General features: G+C 45.3%; 1 protein-coding gene, 1 long non-coding RNA gene and 1 pseudogene across 7 annotated transcripts in view; 1 reads left to right on the forward strand and 2 right to left on the reverse strand.

Moving 5' to 3' along the window:
• The window catches only part of stac (C2 and C2B_Munc13-like domain-containing protein staccato), a 2073982-nt gene that overhangs the window by 394691 nt on the left and 1657511 nt on the right, over positions 1-21780 (forward strand). The gene's annotated exons all lie outside the window — the stretch shown is intronic.
• Positions 19254-20029, reverse strand: LOC137239206 (uncharacterized). The gene is made up of 3 exons (XR_010949303.1): positions 19983-20029; positions 19492-19899; positions 19254-19414 (listed from the first exon to the last, which is right to left on the reverse strand). It is a non-coding gene; the product is annotated as an uncharacterized lncRNA (long non-coding RNA).
• Positions 20036-21382, reverse strand: LOC137238675 (zinc finger protein 436-like; annotated as a pseudogene).

Below are 21780 nucleotides of genomic sequence, written 5' to 3' on the forward strand. Positions count from 1 at the left end.
CCATATCATGTGGAGAAGGCCACCTCGTGCTAACCAGACCCCTTGCTCAGCACACACCGCATCCTGGAGCCACGTCAGGAACTATTCAGAGTATAACACCAACGAGTACGAGGAACGCCAGGTACGACAGCCCTGGAACTAGTCAGAGTATAACACCAGCGAGAACGAGTAACGCCAGGTACGACACCACTGGAACTATTCAGAGTATTACACCAACGAGAATGAGTACGAGGAACGCCAGGTACGACACCCCTGAGACTATTCAGAGTATAATACCAGCGAGAACGAGTAACGCCAGGTACGACACCCCTGGGACTATTCAGAGTATAACCCCAGCGAGTACGACACCCCTGGAGCCACGTCAGGAACCATTCAGAGGGTAACACCACCGAAAAGTAGTAACCACAAGCACAACAACATTGATGATAGGATCAACGGGGCCTACGATGAGGATGAGGCGGAGCGAGTGCGCGGTTTTCTGGCAAAAGAGCTCCGGAAATTCAAGAGCATGAGTGGGGTGACGACAATAGCCGAGCACAAGATTATCCTGACAGACGACCGCCGTATCAAGCAACGTTACTTCCCACGCAACCCAGCTATGCAGACCATCATCAACAACGAAGTCGACGAGTTACTCCAGAAAGGATGCATCGAGCCGTCCCGTAGCCCACACAGCGCACCGATCGTGCTAGCCAAGAAGAAAAACGGGAAGTGGAGGTTATGCGTGGACTATCGGCAGCTCAACGCCCGATCCGTACCCGATGCATACCCCCTACCCAGAATACAACATATACTGGACAAGCTACGACGAGCGAAGTACATCAGCAGCTTGGACTTGAAAAATGGCTACTGGCAAATACCCCTGGAGCCCCAGAGCCGTCCCTACACAGCTTTCACGGTACCGGGACGTGGGTTATTCCAGTGGCGCGTTATGCCGTTCGGCCTACACTCCGCACCTGCAACATTTCAAAGAGCACTAGATCAGATTATTGGACCGGAGATAGAACCCTACGCTTTCGCATACCTCGATGATATAATCGTCATAGGATCCACCTTGGAGGAGCACATTCGCTACTTGAAAGAAGTAATACTACGACTGCAGCGCGCCAACCTCAGAATAAATCCCGAGAAATGCGAATTTTTCAAGAAGGAAATCCGGTACCTAGGACACGTAGTAAGCGACAGGGGAATTCACACCGACCCCGAGAAAGTTGCAGCCATCAAAGACCTGAAACCACCAAGGAACGCGAAAGAGGTGCGTCAATACCTCGGTATAGCATCTTGGTACCGACGGTTCGTACCCGACTTCGCCACGTTCAGCCAGCCACTCACAACCCTGCTGAAAAAGGGCAAACACTGGAAGTCAGAGGTAGACAATTTCTTAAATATAAAACAATTTATTAAGGAATGAGAGAAGATTTTGCACATTGACCATTTATACATTCTTCGATGCTCTGTTATGTGAGACTGAGTATGAGCGGTCGATCTATTTTGGAACGAATGTGACTGTTGAGGTTTAAATGGCGGCTTAGTTTGAGGAGTGAATTTACTTTTACTTGGGCGCCATTGATCAACTCGTTCTACCACTTCGTATCGAGTTGTGAGGAACTGGGCTATTTGGGTCCAGTTGGGAAGTTCTCTTTTTGAGGTCAGAGATTGCTCGCCTCTACGGAGACTTGTTGCGTGGCGAGAATTTGTAGGCAATCATTTACCGACGATTGCAACTTCTGTATGTCCTTACTGTTTTCCGTGGTAATAGTTTTTAAATTCATCAGGGCCCGTATTTGGTTATCTAAGAGAACTCGTCTGTTCTCGTATCCAGACTTTAGGGCTTCCCACGCTAAGGCAAACTTGTCATCAGTCAAGGGAAATTTGTTGACTATTTGAGCCGCCCTTCCTTGCGTTTTGTATCTGAGGTGATACAATTTTTGCGCTTGGGAGAGTTTAGGGTGGTTAACGTAGACCGCTGTGAACCTTTCACGAAATGAGGGCCATTTCTCATAACCACCAAAAATATTTCGGTATCGCAGGGAGGGATTTTTAACGAAATACCGGAGTTGTCAGATGGACCTGTTGTGACGGTAGGGGGCGCGGGGGTTTTCGCTTGTTTTATCAACTGAAGATTGTCCTCAATCTAAGCTTTTGTTTTTTCATAAGTTATGAGGCAGGTCATGTATTTGCTATGGGCAGATTTTGCAAATTCTCCAAAAAATCCAAAAATTTCTCGATATTTGAGTTTTTTACGTTAAGGGAAGACTCGGTATTATCTTGGAGGATCGTTGACTTAAACCGAGCACAATAGTCCATGAAAATATCCGTGTCGGTAATGAAATTTTTAGGGGCAGACGAGAACTTAAATATTTTAACTCCTTGACTATTGGAGCCACTTTGTCTCTTTTCATGGTCACTAAGTTTTACTTTTGTTTTCTAATTCTCTTACCGTTAAGAATTAACGAAATTTAACTTAGAGAGAAGAACTTTTTTTTGAGGAGAGAGTATTTGCTTTTAACTATGTGTGAGGGAGTTACGTTTAAATCTTCACGTTAAATAGCAAGCGAGAATAATTTTCAAAACGTGTTTGACCACTGTGCCGCGTTTGCACTATATTTAAAAAAAATAATGTGTATATATGCGGGTGTGTTAAATATACGTGGGAAAAATACAAATATATATATATCGAGCCATAACCGCAGTAAGGGCTTAACCGACATAAACAAATCATTCAGTAGACGTTTTTTTGTATTTATTGTGATTACTTTAGATAGTAACGTGAAAGTTGGTGTGTATATAAGACTATATAATTGACGTATACTGATGTGGGATTTTTTTTACATTTCTTTAATAATAATGGCGCATTCGCCGCTACGCCCTTTTTGCTTTCCAAAAAAAAAGATTTCATTACTTGAAAGTGTCGGTTAAGCCAAAATTAAAATATTAAAAATACACATTTGAAAACATTAATAACAGTGGTTGGTGATCCAGATCAATGTTTTTATTCCGATTTCAAGACGGAATTCATATTTATTTAGATTTAGAGATGCAGACTGATTAAAAAATATTTTAAATTTACAACTTGTGAGGACCAAATAAAACACCATTAATTTGGCCCACACAAAAACACCCCACAACATATTCAACACAGCTTTAACACAACAGCCAGTCACAAAAGGCCCTTGCAACACGACAAACCAACAAGTCTCAGCAACACGACTAGCAATCACAACACTTAATAGCAACACAACAAACTAACAAGTCTCAGCAACACACGCTACGCAAACACACTACGCTGGCTGCAACGGCACTACACAAACATACCACGTGGGCCACAGCAGAGTCACGATAACCTACGACGCTGGCCGCAACAGCGCTACGCAAGCATACTACGTCGACCGCAGCAGAGTTACGCAAATACACGACGTCAATCATACTAGAGTTACACACACGCACGCAGACGCACCGACATAAGCCGCAGCAGAGACAGCGCAGTCGCTAACCGTACGAGAGACACGCCGACGCAGGGTGTCACAGAAATACATTTACATACACCCAGGCAACGACAAGCAAGGCGTCCTAACGGGATGATCCTAACGGGACACGAGGACCGTTAGCCCACCACTAACCATAGAGCAAGCACAAAGCGAAGTGAAGAATACAAATACATCTTTCTTTTATTACATTATTTTCATTATAGTCATAAAATATATAGAGTTACAGAAATAACGTTTTTTTTTATTTTTTTTTATATTTTTTTAATTTTTTTTTTTTATATGAAAACGATTTGCAAGGTGTCCCGAATTACAAACTTATTGTAAGTGAACCTTGGACACGGCGAGTATACCCCAAGCACTTATTGAAGAAGCACCGGGGCAGGAAAAAAGCTGCGTTACAATTGGCGCACGAGCTGGGACCCCGCAAATCGTCCAACGTCAGAAGGAACATTCCTGACTAGAAACCTAACCGTAAAATGGCCGACCAGATTGATACCACGTGGTTAGACAGCATTTCAAAGGAACAGCTGATATCAATCACACAGGAATTGGGTATTGAGCAGACTGGTACCACACGAGAAATCCGAAAGCGCATAGCAGCACTGGCTTCGAGAGCAAACGTGGACTCGGAAATACGCGAAAAATGTCTATCCCTAGAAGCCGCTTATAAGGAAACTACAGACACGAGTGATTTAAATGAGGTTAAGACACCGATTCCATCGAACGGAGGGGGCACCATGAACATCGCCGATAGACCAGCACAGCAAGACAGTTCGCGTTCCCTCCCAGGAGTACAGCACCCCCACAATAATACTTATCGTCAGGAAAAGCTGTACGATCCAACGGTACCACTCAGGCACCGACCGTTATATTCGCACCCATCATCGACCAGGTAAGAAAGTGGTCGGTAAAATATGAAGGTGGACGGGACCCGTTAGCGTTCATCGAACGGCTGGAGGAGTTAGCCGAAGTGTACGCGCTAAACGTGGATCTCCTACCAAAAACCATGCCCGAGCTACTAGGGGGCCCCGCGCTGCAGTGGTATCGCAATAACAATGCACACTGGGAAAGGTGGACAAGCTTCAAAAAGGATTTTTTACGTTTATTCCTACCAGTCAGGTATTTCGAGCGTCTCGAGGACGACATACGCCAACGGAGGCAGCATAACAAGGAGAAGTATAAGGACTACGTGCTAGCGATACAGAGCTTGATGAGACACGCAGGATACACCAGCGAACAGCGGTTCGAACGAATCTTCCGTAACATCCACCCCGATTACCAACTTTACATCCGTCGGAGGGACTTCACCAATCTCGCGGAACTCTTAACCCTTGCCGAGGAATACGAGAGCATACGTGAGGACTATCGAAGACCATCAGACGGGCACCACCGCGAAGTTACGCGACACATCGCAAGTGACACGACCCTGATATCACCACCTAAACCTGCACCACCACCACCACCACCACCACCGAACATACCGCACCACACGCCTCCCGGCAATCAGGGGTTCGACCCCAACAACGTATGCAGGAGGTGCGGCGAACAAGGACACTACGCCAATAGATGCCGAAACCCACGGACAATTTTTTGCTGGGAGTGTGGCCGAAGTGATATACGCACAATCGAATGCTGCCATCGACGACAGGGAGACGACAGAGGGCTTCACGAAGAACAAGGCGCAGTGAGCCCAAAAAACCCAGCGCCAAATCGGCAGTGGTAATGTACAAAGAGCATGAGCGGCTTTACGCCATAGCCAGGCTCGGCGCGGAATCAGCCGAGGCGGTCGTCGATACAGGGGCATCGAGAAGCATCGTTTCGAGCAGCCTTGCAGAAAGTGTGGTAAGATCTGGAAACGGAGAAATGGTGAGAGTGGCCATCAAAATAACGATGGCAAACGGGACTAGCACCACAATCTTCGACGCCATAAGGACTGAGGTACGCCTCGGAGAAGCGTGACTCCACACAGTTTTACACGTTATGCCCGGGGTGATCGACGACATCATACTGGGCCTGGATACGCTAGGAAGCATGGGAACCACCATATCATGTGGAGAAGGCCACCTCGTGCTAACCAGACCCCTTGCTCAGCACACACCGCATCCTGGAGCCACGTCAGGAACTATTCAGAGTATAAAACCAACGAGTACGAGGAACGCCAGGTACGACAGCCCTGGAACTAGTCAGAGTATAACACCAGCGAGAACGAGTAACGCCAGGTACGACACCACTGGAACTATTCAGAGTATTACACCAACGAGAATGAGTACGAGGAACCCCAGGTACGACACCCCTGAGACTATTCAGAGTATAATACCAGCGAGAACGAGTAACGCCAGGTACGACACCCCTGAGACTATTCAGAGTATAACCCCAGCGAGTACGACACCCCTGGAGCCACGTCAGGAACCATTCAGAGGGTAACACCACCGAAAAGTAGTAACCACAAGCACAACAACATTGATGATAGGATGAACGGGGCCTACGATGAGGATGAGGCGGAGCGAGTGCGCGGTTTTCTGGCAAAAGAGCTCCGGAAATTCAAAAGCATGAGTGGGGTGACGACAATAGCCGAGCACAAGATTATCCTGACAGACGACCGCCGTATCAAGCAACGTTACTTCCCACGCAACCCAGCTATGCAGACCATCATCAACAACGAAGTCGACGAGTTACTCCAGAAAGGATGCATCGAGCCGTCCCGTAGCCCACTTCGTGCTAGCCAAGAAGAAAAACGCGAAGTGGAGGTTATGCGTGGACTATCGGCAGCTCAACGCCCGATCCGTACCCGATGCATACCCCCTACCCAGAATACAACATATACTGGACAAGCTACGACGAGCGAAGTACATCAGCAGCTTGGACTTGAAAAATGGCTACTGGCAAATACCCCTGGAGCCCCAGAGCCGTCCCTACACAGCTTTCACGGTACCGGGACGTGGGTTATTCCAGTGGCGCGTTATGCCGTTCGGCCTACACTCCGCACCTGCAACATTTCAAAGAGCACTAGATCAGATTATTGGACCGGAGATAGAACCCTACGCTTTCGCATACCTCGATGACATAATCGTCATAGGATCCACCTTGGAGGAGCACATTCGCTACTTGAAAGAAGTAATACTACGACTGCAGCGCGCCAACCTCAGAATAAATCCCGAGAAATGCGAATTTTTCAAGAAGGAAATCCGGTACCTAGGACACGTAGTAAGCGACAGGGGAATTCACACCGACCCCGAGAAAGTTGCAGCCATCAAAGACCTGAAACCACCAAGGAACGCGAAAGAGGTGCGTCAATACCTCGGTATAGCATCTTGGTACCGACGGTTCGTACCCGACTTCGCCACGTTCAGCCAGCCACTCACAACCCTGCTGAAAAAGGGCAAACACTGGAAGTGGGGGCCGAACAACAGGAGGCCTTCGAGGCCTTAAAACAAAAGCTCACGGATGCACCGATACTTGCCTGCCCGGACTTCACCAAGACCTTCACCTTACAAACGGACGCAAGCAATTTCGGGCTGGGCGCCGTATTGACACAGGACTTGGAAGGTGGAGAACGCGTGATCGCCTACGCCAGCAGGAAACTCAACAAGGCGGAAACCAACTACCGAGCAGGAATGCCTCGCGATAGTCTGGGGAATACGCAAGATGAGGTCCTACTTGGAAGGATACCGATTCAATGTAATTACGGACCATATGTCTCTAAAGTGGCTAAACTCCATAGAAAGCCCCTCAGGCCGCATAGCACGATGGAACTTGGAACTTCAGCAACACACTTTCGATATCGAGTACAGGAAAGGGAAGCTGAACTTGGTAGCGGAGCACTATCACGACAGCCACTGGAGACCCTACGACTGGCAACGACAACAGAGCCACAATGCAAGTGGTGGCACAAGCGCGTCGGCGAAGTAAGCACCAACCCGGAAAAATACGCCGACTACATAATACAAGATGGACAACTGTACCGCCATATTCCCTGCCGGTCACACGGTCAAGAAGCGGTCCCTTGGAAATTGTGTGTACCCACACCACTGCGACAACGAGTATTAGAAGAAAACCACGACATCCCAAGCGCTGGGCACATGGGCATCCGCCGGACGGTAGCGCGGATTGCCAACCGGTATTACTGGCCCGGCGTGTTTCGGGACATCAGTCGATATGTACGACAGTGCGATTCTTGCCAGAAATACAAGGAAGCACAGCAAAAGCCAGCTGGAAAGATGCTCACACAGGTGGCCCAAGAACCATTCGCCACGGTATGCGTCGATTTCGTCGGACCACTCCCACGATCCACACACGGGAACACGATGATATTAATATTTTACGACCGCTTCAGCAAATGGGTGGAATTGGTCCCCATGAGTCGTGCTACAGCAGAGGGCCTTCGCGGCGCGTTCAGAGAACGCATCCTCGCAAGGTTTGGTGCTCCCAAGATACTGATATCGGACAACGGCGTTCAGTTCAACAGCACAACTTGGCAGCGTTACCTCAGGGAAATGGGGATACGACAACAATTCACGGCGCCCTACACACCGCAAGAAAACCCAACGGAAAGGGCGAACAGAATAGTCAAGAGGATCATAGCGCAACTCACCAGATCACAGCACAACAGATGGGACGACTTTTTCCCAGAGATCGAGTTGGCCATCAACACCGGTGTGACCGCGTCCACCGGATACAGTCCAGCTTTCCTCGTACAAGGACGGGAGTCGCGACTACCAGGGGCATTGTTTGACGAAGTCTACCTGGGGACGGGCACAGCCTCCACCACTGCAGAAGAAAAATGCGACAGAAAGCAAGAGGCATTCAGAATAGTGAGGCAGAACATGGAACGAGCGGCGGCAGACCAAGCACGGCATTACAATCTACGACGGAGAAAATGGACCCCCGTAGTCGGCGAACTAGTGCTCGCAAAGGAACACTATCTCTCCAAGGCCGGGGAAAATTTTGCGGCAAAGTTGGCCCCCAAATATGACTGACCCTACCAAATCCTAGGATATGTGTCCCCAGTGATACTTAAAATACGAAAACCCAACGGAGGAAAGGAGAAAACGGTCAACATCGCAGAGTTAAAGGCATATCATGCAGCAGACATCATGGCGGGAAATTAAAATAAATTTAGGGAGAACAATTTTTAAATTATTAATTATTATCAAGGATAAGCAAGCACCGGTCATTCTATCGCAAACCACCGAGGTGACAACAACGTTTTCTTTTGCTACGAATTTTTTTTTCATAAACCAAAAATCTACAATGCAGAGCTATAACGCTACACTAACCAACAGCGTCAAGCGTATGCGCCAGCGCTACGAGGAGGAGGAAGCAAAACGCCCTAGGGCCGTACTACTGGAAGGAGCTACTGGCGCCGACGTCAGCAACATGCATGCAACTATAAGCGCAAACACGTACGCTGACGTCCCACGCATCATTACACCATTAAACACTACAGGCGGCGACGTCAACAACATGCGTGCAACTACACGCGCAAACACGTACGCTGACGTCGCACGCATCACTAAACCACCACAAATTACGGGCACCGACGCCAACACCACGAACACCGAATCAGCCGCGGCCAAAGCCCCCGGTGCGACCGAAACATCACAGCTAACAGCCGAACTTGGTAGGATAGACGTGGAGGCAGGGCAGTTGCCGGCAGCCATCGAGCTCTCCTCGAGTGAGGGCACAGCTCCACCGGAAAAGCCACAGTCGCCGAAAATCATCGAGCTCTCCTTGGATGAGGACACAGCCCCACCGGCGAGAGAAACGCCTAAGATAATATTCCCGGCAGGACCAGGCGGCATACCCCTCTATACGACTGACCTCGACACCCTCAAGGGATCGAAATGGTTGACCGACACCATCATTGACGCTTGGACAAAGAGACTGGAAGAGCAACACGGGCAACAAAATACGACTCTCAGCCCGTTCGTGATCTGGCAGCTCACCCACAAGAGGAACACGGAGGAATACTACCAACGCATACGCCGATGGGTCCGGAATGTCGACCTGTTTGGCAAGAGTGTGATCCTAGCACCCCACAACACAGCTAAACACTGGTACCTACCCGGTCTGGCAAAAGCAGCAGTCACCCACCACGTCGCCGACACGGAATGCTCACGCGGCGAGTTCGCTTCCTCTAAAAATACTATCGTGGCAATAGCTCGCGGCGATAGATCGGCGAATCTGAATTCGTAGGCGAGTCACTTATCATCGAAGAAATGCATTCGAGAAACCTAATTCCGCGATATCGTCTAGAATTCGAGGTGAGTCCGAGAAAATGCATTCGGGAAAACCTAAGTCCGCGATATCGCCTCGGATTCACTATTTCTAGTGAAAATGGACTAAATCCGTTTAGGACCAGCCCCACTTTTCTAGGAAAGGGTTTTAAAGGGATCTCGAATGAATATATATAATGGAAAATTGTTTGGCGGAAAATAGCTTTATGGCAATCCTATTATACTTTTGAAGTGTTATTAAAGCAAGAAATTGAAATAATTAAAAAAATTTATAATGGGCGTGATACTACCGCTATTCTTGCAAGCATTTTCTTAAGTTTTTGGAACCATAACTCGAAGGAAAATCGACCTATCGTGATAAAATTCGGCACATATATTTTCTCATAACGAATCTTTCTCATAAAAGTGGTCAAATTCAGTTAATAACCTCGAGTTGAGTATAATATGTCCGGTTACACCCGAACTTAGACTCCCTTACTTGTTTATACTTACGTTCGTGGGTAACTGCAGCTTTACTAGTTGACGCTGTCGCAGTCCCCTCTTCTTGCCGGCGAGCGCTTTCGCTGTTCGGCTTTATATTCCGAATGAGAAACCGGTACATTTTCTTAATTTGTTTTTTGTTTGTTCGATCACTGATTTCTTAAATAAAATACAACACTATTCTACATATCTTCAAATATTTAATTTTATTCATCACTACTGTTTAGGCCACCAGCCTAAATATTCGCTACCACCCTAATGTACACTTTTGGCAATTTTAGTATTTACCGGTAACGGCCCACCCCTGCCGAGCGCTAACTTTAAAGGGGAAAACTCGACGAAAGTTAGCTATCGGCAGGTGGTGCGGACCTTTTTCGTTTTTTAAACTTTCTTTTCTATTTTGGAACGTCAACGAGCCAGCAGCTATCTCACAGGTGAGTTATCATATTACGTATCCTTTCGTAGGTTGTGCATATAATTTACGCTATAATCGCATTTTGCTATTGTGATTCTTCTTAATAATTGCGATTTTAACATTAGAATTTGCACTTGGCAATTGTCTGGCAATCAGCCACCAATATTTCTATTTTTGAATTATAATTTATCCAACAATTTGCGGTCGTCATATTACTAACATTTGCCGTGCACGAATGTGTAATTAACAATTTTAATAACATTGAATTCGAATTAGTTTGTGAAGCAATCCCCCCTTTGATAATAAATAAAGCTGAGAATTTATATTGTTTATAACGTGAATACATTTGTTATTACTCGCCCTAATTCTTTGCTTTGCTTTCTTTTTATTTGCGACGCACACGCCCGACTTCCCCGGGACCACACTGCCCCGCAAAACATTGGTCCTTACGCGCCGAGGAAATTAATATTCAGACGCATACTCCAGAGAAAACAGCACTTTTTTTAAAAAATTTTTGCCAATTTTCATAGTTTGGATAAAGCGAACAAAGTCGAAAGAGGTTATTTATTATATCCAACAACATAAAAACCAGCGAAAACACAAAACAAGCGAGCACACATACAGCCACAAATCATCACATACAGTCTATTGACGTCGAGATCACATCATCATACAGTCCATTAACACTCATACAGTCCACTAATATCATCGTCACGATATCACATACAATCTTATCATCATCATACTCATCAGTCAAAGTCCATCATCAAACACATACATTAGCATCACATCTTACAGTCATACACATCATATCATCATCACAATTTGTCATCACTCTACAGTCCATCACATCAACACATCGCTGCCCATCGATCAACTAAAAACACAAGGTACGTGGTTGCTTGGTTGCACAAAACATTTTTTTAGTTGCGTGATTTACGCACGGAAAGTGCATTCCGTGTTAGACAAAAAAGGCAAAGCAAGTGAAATTGTTAGAATTCGTGGTTATAAACAAACCAATCGCCTTTTGACGATCGGGTAATTCCCCCCACCAGTGGTAAGGGTTACTCGACACCGCTCAAGGCAGACAGTCAGTGAATTTTTTTTAGTTTTTTTTTCACAATCATCACTGCACTGTGTTGTACCCCCTCATCGTCACATACATTGACAAACTTCCTAGTCAGGAACCATAATTTCACTTGGTTGATAGCCTTAGCTTGTCTATCACGGAATTCACTTTGGTAATCAGTTTGCGAGCTGAAATATTACCAAAAACCAAAAAGTATCACTACGTTGGGTGGCTAGTGGCTCATCACAATTGGTCACAAACACAATTTTATACTGATCGTTTTTATATTATATAGCTGTATGTTTTCAGCGTTTTTATAATAAATAATTAAAAGTGCAGTTGTCCACATTAAGTTGGATACACACATTTATTTTCTTATTTATATTGGGAAAGATACCCTGGTTGGCTACTCGGCGATACTCATCAACGTTCACATAACACCCTTTCGTATACACATTTAATCCTCGTCAGGATTTCTATCTGTGTTTCACATTAAATCCTCATTGGGATTTTTTATCTGTGGTTCACATTTTACACTATATCCACATTGGGATTACCATCTGCGTTTTTAATTTTTTTTAAACACGCTAAGTTTCAAAATATTTCTATCTGTGTCTAACACACCTGTTAAGACACATTAAATATTTGCAGACGATTCTCTTCTCTGCATTGCATATCACTGTAGACACATTAAATCCTTTCAGGACTTCTATCCGTGCTTAATATCACTTAGCACCGACTAGAACCTCAGGATTTCTATCTGTGCTGCATATCACTACATTTATATCATTTTATACACACTAAATCCTCGTCACGATTTCTATTTGTGTTTATTTCCATATCACTGCATACACATTAAATCCTCGTCAGGATTTCTATCTGTGCTGCATATCACTACATTTATATCATTTTATACACACTAAATCCTCGTCAGGATTTCTATTTGTGTTTATTTCCATATCACTGCATACACATTAAATCCTCGTCAGGATTTCTATCTGTGGCTTGCACAATCCTCGTGAGGATTTCTATAAGTGGTTCATATCATAATTTACATTTGATTAAATTTTTGCTTAGCACTATTCACATAAGATTGCTATCTGTGTTAACACATTCAATCAGAATTCGTGTGTTCCTAAAGCTTTTACTTATACAGCGCAATCACAGCAAAAACGAAAACACTCTTATAATTTTTTGTTGTGGTTGCATTTACACCAAAGCCACTAAGTCGTTTACCTCCGAGCTCGACACCTTCAAAGAGACAAAATATTCAAATTAATAAAATCAATGGAGACTTATATTAGATTGGCTGATTCCATAGTGGAGTTTGAACAAGAGTTCAACTCCACCCCGGCCGAATCCCGGAACAAGCACACCCTTGCACTACTGCAAGAGGAGCTAAGGGCACTATGGAAGAAGACCAAGTCCACATATGAAAGTCTTCTCAGCAATTCTGAACTGTCCAAAGACGAGCTCAGCTCATTAAGAAAGAAAAATAAAAGTTGCTTTGCATGCTACCTGCAATGCATGTCTGCTGTGGCGGCTGAAGCCGAAGCTATCACCCCACAGCCGGCGAAAGATGAAGCAAAGGAGGAAGACTCCTCGCGCCGTGGACATAAAATGCGGCTGCCGCCTTGTGACACCGATGTATTTAAAGGCGACTACCTTTCCTGGCCAGCCTTTAGAGATATGTTCACTGCGATATACATCCACAATACTGATCTGAAAGATGTCGAGAAATTATACTATTTGAAGCAAAAAACGCAAGGGGAGGCAAAAGAAATAGTGGGCAGGTGCTCGTTAACAAACGAGGGTTTTGCAACCGCCTGGAAAAACTTAAGCGACAGGTACGAAAATAAACGTATCCTAGTAAACACCCAACTTAAACTCTTATTTAATCTGACGGCAGTCGAACAGGAGTGTGGAACCTCAATCAAAAAATTGCAACGTGAGATCAACAATTGCATTTCTGCGCTACAATGTCATAATATTGACATCACCAATTGGGATGCAATCATAACTTACTTATGCTCCACAAAACTCCCTGAATCTACATTGGCTCTTTGGGAACAGACCGTAGAACGGAAGACAGATATCCCGAAATGGGAGGATATGGACAAATTCCTGTCCAATCGCTTCCAGACATTAGAGACGGTTTCCGATCTTAGGGGTAACAAAACTACAAAAGCACCCAAAAGTCAAAATTCGAATTCTAGGGAAAATTCTACAAAACTTGGGGTTTACCAAGCAAGCGTACCAAAGTCGGCATGTAAGATGTGCAACAGTACGGAGCACAAATTACGAAATTGCCAAAAATTCCGTAGGTTGTCCACGTCAGGAAAAATAGAATTTATCAAAAACAATAGTTATTGTCTGAATTGTCTGTCGGGTGGACACACCGTGACACGATGCACTAGCCAATTTAATTGCAGCACGTGCCATGCAAGGCACAACACCTTGCTCCATCTTCCGACAGCACAATCAAAGACAACACCTCAAAGGTGGACTCAAAACGCCACCGACAATTCACCTTCAACCTCACAGCAGGCTAGGGCAAGGATGGAGTCTGAAAAAAGACAAGATAATACTAATAACGTCTCTTCGTGTCATGCTAACACCACTAAAGGGGTGTTATTAGGAACAGCACGGGTTAATATAATCCACAACGGAGTGAAATTTTCCGCCAGAGCGCTTATAGACTCTGGGTCCGAATGCTCTTTCATAACTGAAAGACTAAAGAAGCGAATAAACCTTCCGTCCAAACGTTTGCATGTGCAGGTGTCAGGAATAAGTAATACACCATCTGCACAGGTAAAGGAATCATGCTCGATTAACTTAGGTTCGCTTACAGACCCCTTAGTAAGCATCAATACAGTGGCCCTAGTCCTGCCTCGATTAACAGGGGACCTTCCGACGTGCCAAGTGAGCGCAACGACTCAGCAAGCGTTCCCTGATTTGACTCTGGCAGATAAGAGGTTCTTCGTTAATGAACCAGTCGACCTCATACTTGGAGGCGATATTTATCCCCAGATCATACTAAACGGTATACGGAAGAACGTTCTAAATACGCTTCTCGCCCAAGAAACCGTCTTCGGGTGGATTTTAACCGGTCGTGCAGATGCACCTCACCCAACCAATACACGAGTATCATTTTTCAATGAAATTAGCCTAGACAAGCAGCTAGCCGCTTTCTGGGAACTTGAAACCGTACCTACAAAAAAGGCCCTGACCGAAGATAATGCCTATTGCGAGGCACTATATAAAAACACAACGGAAAGGAATTCAGATGGAAGATACACCGTCGCCCTTCCATTCAAACAAGACTTCCCAAAAACGCTCTGTTTGGGCCCATCTCTTAAGAGCGTGTGCTCTCAGTTCTATCGGAACGAGACACGCCTAGCCAAGACACCGGCCCTACAGACGGAATACAATAGGGTACTGACAGAATACGTCACGTTAGGGCATATGTCTAAGGTGCACACCGTAGTACCACCACAATCAACTGATTGCTATTTCTTACCGCATCATGCGGTGATCAAAGAAGAAAGCACAACGACTAAAGTAAGGGTCGTATTCAACGCGTCGTGCCCGACATCCAATGGCATAAGCCTGAACGATGTTCTACACACCGGCCCAGTACTTCAATCCGACTTAACAATACTGCTCCTCCGATGGAGATTCTACAAGTACGTCTTCAATAGCGACATTGAGAAGATGTACAGGCAAATTTGGGTAAAGGAAAATCAAACCCAATATCAAAGAATAGTTTTTCGACTCAAAGCAGAGGACCCTGTCAGCGTGTTTGAGCTCAACACGGTAACCTTTGGGGTAAACTGTGCCCCCTATCTAGCGATCAGAACCCTACATCAACTTGCTGATGACGTCGAGGCGTCTCTGCCAACTGCAGCGCATATCTTGCGAAACAGTATGTACGTCGATGACGTCCTTGCAGGGGGGCATAGCATCGAGGCAGCAATCGCGGCCCGCGATGAAATCACAGCTGCATTAAAGTCAGCAGGATTCCCTCTGCGAAAGTGGACATCTAACTGCAGTAGGATACTACAGGGCATACCCAAACCTCACAGGCTTACGGAAGACTTTCTGGAATTCGAGAACGCGAGCATGGTAAAAACCCTAGGAATCCGTTGGAACGCGCATTCCGACCATTTTTATTTCACAGCGAAACCAATCGAAAACCAGGATATCTTAACAAAGAGGGCGATTCTATCTGCCATCGCCAAACTCTTCGACCCGTTAGGCTGGCTTGCTCCAGTTATCATCGTAGCTAAGATACTAATGCAGAACATCTGGCTGGAGGGGACGGATTGGGATGAACCGGTATCCGCAATTACTTTAGATCGGTGGCGAACCTTTATGCAGGAGTACCCCGCCATTAACCAGATTCGTATACCTCGATGGGTGCACTTCACACCAACCAACGATATCGAAATTCACGGCTTCTGTGACGCGTCCGAAAAAGCCTACGCGGCTACGGTTTACGCGCGAGCTAAGATCCACGATAGGATCTACGTTAGTCTACTCATGGCAAAAACGAGGGTGGCACCAGTAAAAACAATTTCATTACCACGATTGGAGCTATGCGGTGCCGTCTTGCTGGCAGAAACTTTGGAAGCTGTGATGGAGAACCTGAACTTAGGCACATTCAACATGCACCTATGGACAGACTCGACCATCGTCCTAGCATGGATTCGAAAACCCCCGTGTTCCTGGTCAACATTTGTAGCTCACAGGGTGACAAAAATCGTGGAGAAGGTAGGAACGAAAGCATGGCATCATGTCGAGTCCGCATCAAATCCAGCGGACTTAGCCAGCAGAGGGCTTCCAGCCACGGACCTAGTCGACAACTGTTTGTGGTGGCAGGGACCCTCGTGGCTGCAAGAAGGCAAAGCGAGATGGCCATCTCAAGGCGAACAGGAGTACCACACAGACATCGAAGAAAAACGAGTACAAGTGCATGTAGCAACGAACATCAACAACAGCGAGGATATTCTTGATCGGTTTTCCGATCTATCAAGAGCGTTGCGGGTAATCTCCTACATTATACGATTCTCGAATAGAACACGTCCAAAAACTAAAATGTCCTTTAAGGCAGAGTCTCACCAGATCTCGCCCGACGAAATCAAGGCTACGACTAGCCGCCTCATAAGGATATCCCAAACCAACCACTATGCCGAAGAAATAAGCTCTTTGAGAACTAGGAAACCCATCGCGACCAAAAGCGAGATTCTCTCTCTAAACCCCTTTATCGACGAAGATAATGTCCTTCGGGTGGGGGGCCGCTTCAACGCATCCAGGGACGTTCCCGTCGACGAGCGTCACCCGATAATCCTCCCTTACGCCTGCCGACTCACCCGTCTCCTGGTCCAGTTTGTCCACACCATTTCCATACATGGCGGAAACCAACTAATGCTGCGGCTCCTACGCACGCAGTATTGGATACCTCGGGTCAAAAACATGATCCGATCCATCATACACAACTGCAAGGCCTGTACGCTATTCCGCAAACGTTCCCCGACGCAACTCATGGGAACCCTCCCTGCGGAACGCACTACCTTTAGCAGGGCATTTACCAACACCGGGGTGGATTTCGCAGGACCATTTGACATAAAGTCTTACAGCGGACGAGGATGCCGCATGTCTAAGGGTTACGTCTGCCTATTCGTCTGCTTTGCGACTAAGGCGATCCACTTAGAGGGGGCTAGCGACCTCAGCACCGCCGCATTTCTAGCAGCATTTAGTCGGTTTGTCTCCAGACGAGGATGCCCGAAAAACCTCTATTCCGACAACGGAACGAACTTTGTCGGGGCGTCGAGGGCTCTCCGCTCAGAGGTCAAGGCATTCCTCGTTGATGCGCGCAACCAAACCCTCTCTAAATATGCCCACCAAACCCTTACATGGCATTTCATACCAGCAGCTGCTCCTCATATGGGCGGACTGTGGGAAGCGGAAGTCAAGAGTTTCAAAACTCATTTCAAAAAGATCGCATTGGATCATAAATTTACTCTAGAGGAGTTTAGCACCCTCCTGTGTAGGATTGAATCCTGTCTCAACTCCCGACCCCTAAGCCCATCTTCCAATGACCCGTCCAACTTGGAGCCACTCACCCCCGGGCACCTCCTAGTCGGGGGCCACCTACTAGCGCCACCCGAGATTGACGTCAGCGAGAATCGCGCTTCACTCGTCAATCGATGGGAAAAACTTAAGGCGCTGCATCAAACCTTCTGCAAGCGGTGGAAAACGGAGTACCTCACCGAACTGCAGAAGCGCGTTAAGTGGAAGCATCCACAATCGAATCTCAAACAGGGGGACTTAGTCGTCATTAAAGAGGACAATCTGCCCCCCAACGAATGGAGACTAGGTCGGATAGCCAACCTCCATTATGGCCCCGATAACCGAGTTCGAGTCGTCGAACTGGATACGGCAAGGGGACAAATCACCAGACCAATCACGAAATTGGTCCTACTACCACCCTCCAGTGAGGGTGAGGGAGACTTGTAACTCACACTCGTTATAACAAACCCCCTTAACCCCGCTCTCGTTCATCCCGAACGAAGCCAACAAACCACTTAAACCCGCTCTCGTTCACCCCGAACGAGGCCAACAGAACCCTACCGCAGATCCACTATCTGCCACCGAATATCAGCCCCAGGCTGCACTACTAATACAATTCAATATTAATGCGTTAAAGCCGAACAAACATTTCGTTACTGTTTTTTTTTGGAAATAACTTCAAGTTTATACAGAAACGAAGTGAACACGTTTTCAATATTAACAATCATCCTAATCTTCTTCAATAATCATTTCGCAAGCGTCGAGACCGAATACTTGCCCATGATTTAGTTTTTTAAATAAAAATCAAATGTAAGCGTAGGGAGCCCTATATCTTTGAGCTTAAATGTGATTATGCTTAAATAATCATTTCTGATTCATATCTCAGACCAAACCCAAATAAAATCTTCAATGAGAAGTAAAACTTCAACACGTAGAAGCTTCATTAATCAGTCAGAAGGCTGAATGGAAAATGGTTAAAGGACTATTGATCACCTAAAATAAACATATCTGATTCAAGGATGATCCCAAAAATTATTGAAAAACTATACTCAGTTTTCATCAGCAAAGGTAATAATATTTGATTATTCATTATTGGCTTCGATGAACTTCCGAATTTAATCAACGCGATGCTGAGCCGGTTGGCATAGTGAAGTTTTTTTTTTTCTTTCTTCTCAGTTCTCCATTAACAACGTTAACGGATTTTACGTACAAATACGAGGTATTAAATTGGGATTAGGAGGCCGTAAACGATATCCTTTCTTCACACAAAGACTACATGGTTAACGCAAAGTACCAGTGTTCATTCGAGGCGATGACCAACCCCACAATAGCAACTCAACACAATTCACCCTTTTTTTTGCCACCGTAACTGCCCTAACGTTGAGGTATCAGCATTGAAGAAACGGTAGGAGGGACAACCCATAGGTCACTATATATACCTTTATTAAACCCCAAACCGGTGACACCTAGACAGCACAATTTTTATTTACCTCCGGATCCAATGCTGGGGTTATACTTTCGCGTCGGGAAAGCACATGCAATTGTGTGTCCACATCTCAGCCATCAACCCTGATGCCAATATCGTATTCGCCCCGGGCACATCATGATTGAGCAGCACACTCCATGCTATGTACCGTATGCCAATCACCTCTCACTGAAATAAGCAGTCAAAAAGAAAAAATATGTCCCAACAGCTGCGAACAAATCATTTGAAAAAAAATTAAAATTTACCTTGAAACTATTCAAAATGTCTCGAAAAGATTTGCAACCCAAGCTCTGCATGCATATCCTTGCAATTTCTTATTGGTGCCAGCAATCCTGACATAGGCTCCTGATTTGCGACAGCTCGTTGGCTCTCTGCTGGGAGTGTCAAGTGGTGAGCGTGCTTCCTTGTTACATATTTTCTTGTAGTCTACTGATCCATTCCAGAGCACGACGTTCACCCATATCATCTTTGTGTTTGGGCGCTGGTCTACCTCAACCACCAAAAGCTTGGCAGGCCAGCTGACCCGAATGGCAATTATGCACAGCTGAGAAATAATGAGTTTTACACGATCCTGATCTGCGTCTTAGCTGCGGCTGCCGCAGCGCTGCCATTTATTGCGCTTAATTTATTTTCTTTGAAAAACTTTACTTATACTATTGAGAAAACAACAAAAAAAAAAATGTTTGCTGTTAAATATTTAGTTTAGTTATTAAGCTACTAAAAACTACAGTCTCACCATGGTTTACATCGAAGGTATATCGAAAAATGAGCGTTTATGTCAATTATGTTCAAACGACATTTAGCATATGGATCATCTTGCACATTACCAGGCGGCGCATGATTACTCGTCATACGATGTGTCTTAAGTGCCGTACCACTTATGTAAGAATCACCACACACGTTACATTTATAAGGCTTTTCCCCGGTGTGGCGCCGCATATGAATGCGCAAATCATTGGATTGTGTAAAAGATTTTTCGCATTCTGAACAAATGTACGGTCGTAGTCCTGTATGTATTCGCATGTGCCTTGATAATTTATTTGGTCATATAAATGGCTTTCCACATATGGGGCAAACAGCCGGTCGTTCACCGGTATGCTGTCTCTTATGAACAACTAAATCCTGTCGACGAGGAAATCCTTCTTCGCATTCACCTATAAGGCTTTTCTCCTGTATGACGTCGTATGTGTATTATTATGCTAGCTTGAGCAAAGCTACGTCCACAATATGGGCAAATCTCACGCTTATAAGTTTTATATTTTGTGAGTTTTTATCGTGTTCTAGATCACCATCACCGGAATGCATTGCACGAACGTGACGTTCAAGTGCAAATTGACGTGCAAAAGTACGTGGACATAGTTCGCATACTATTGGCTTTTCCTCGGTTGGCTTGGGCGCCACCGCAGCGATATGCTCAGCAGATACATTGGTGTGCGCAGTTTTTTATATGCGTTTCCAATGTCATATTTCTGGCAAATACCCGCTGGCAGTGTGGGCATTTCCGCCAGTGAGATGTCACAAGTGTTCCCAATCGTGATCCGATCGATAACCCTTGACTTCCTTTTATACTGTTGCTTACATTTTCATCTGCTGATATAGTGCTTCTTGCTTTAACCTGATCTACTTTCTCAGATTGTTGAGCAAGGCTACAATTATTCGCATTCGCGTCAGGCGAGCTTTCAATAGCCTGTGCTAGATCCTTATCATCCTCATTATCGGCCAATAAGCACACACCATCAATAGCTTCGCAACTATCATCCTCTATATATGGAATTATAAATACTCCGGTGCTTGGCCTTTCTTCCTTGGACTGTGTATTTTGATATTGGCCAATAAAAGATTCCGAACGTTGTATTGTACCAATGAAATCATACGAGTGCAAAAGTTTATGTGTACAATCACTGCAAATACGAGTCGGCAGCAACTGCTCAGGGTGTTTTACTTGAAGTCAACATTTGGATATCATTGGCACGCAAACTTTGTATACACACACCACCCTTTCTCCGCTAACCCCATCGAGTATTTGCTGCTCGGTTTGTCACTGACAACATTGTCGCCCATGGCTGTCGGATTGGTGTGACCATTTTCCTCCAAATAATACTCGATTGCGCTTTGCAAACGTTGTGGAGTCTCCATTGTGGTAATTTTTCGGAGATTACTATCTTATTGCTTGTAAACCTATTACAGTACTTAGTAAAACAAAATAATTCATAAATGGATTGGCCTTAAATGTTCGTTTACGATCCCCTTCTAATTGCGCAGTACTAATAGTATTATCAGTTAGTATTCGTATCAAGTCCAAGAAGATACGCTTCGATTTTAGCATATCAATTTTGTTTAAAACCAAAAGAAAAAAATAGGTAAATGGTGGTATTCCCTCAGAGTTTCCAAGACTGTGGAATGTCAAACGGTACGTGTTCACGAATTGGACACATTATGCACACAGGCAATAACATCTGCATGTTGAATTGCATGTCTGCAAGCCGTGTTAAAGTTTTGTTTTTTGCTCATCATAAAATCTTGGACTCAATGTA

The sequence above is a fragment of the Eurosta solidaginis genome, chromosome 1, assembly GCF_040869045.1.
Source record: "Eurosta solidaginis isolate ZX-2024a chromosome 1, ASM4086904v1, whole genome shotgun sequence".
Lineage (NCBI taxonomy): Eukaryota > Metazoa > Arthropoda > Insecta > Diptera > Tephritidae > Eurosta > Eurosta solidaginis.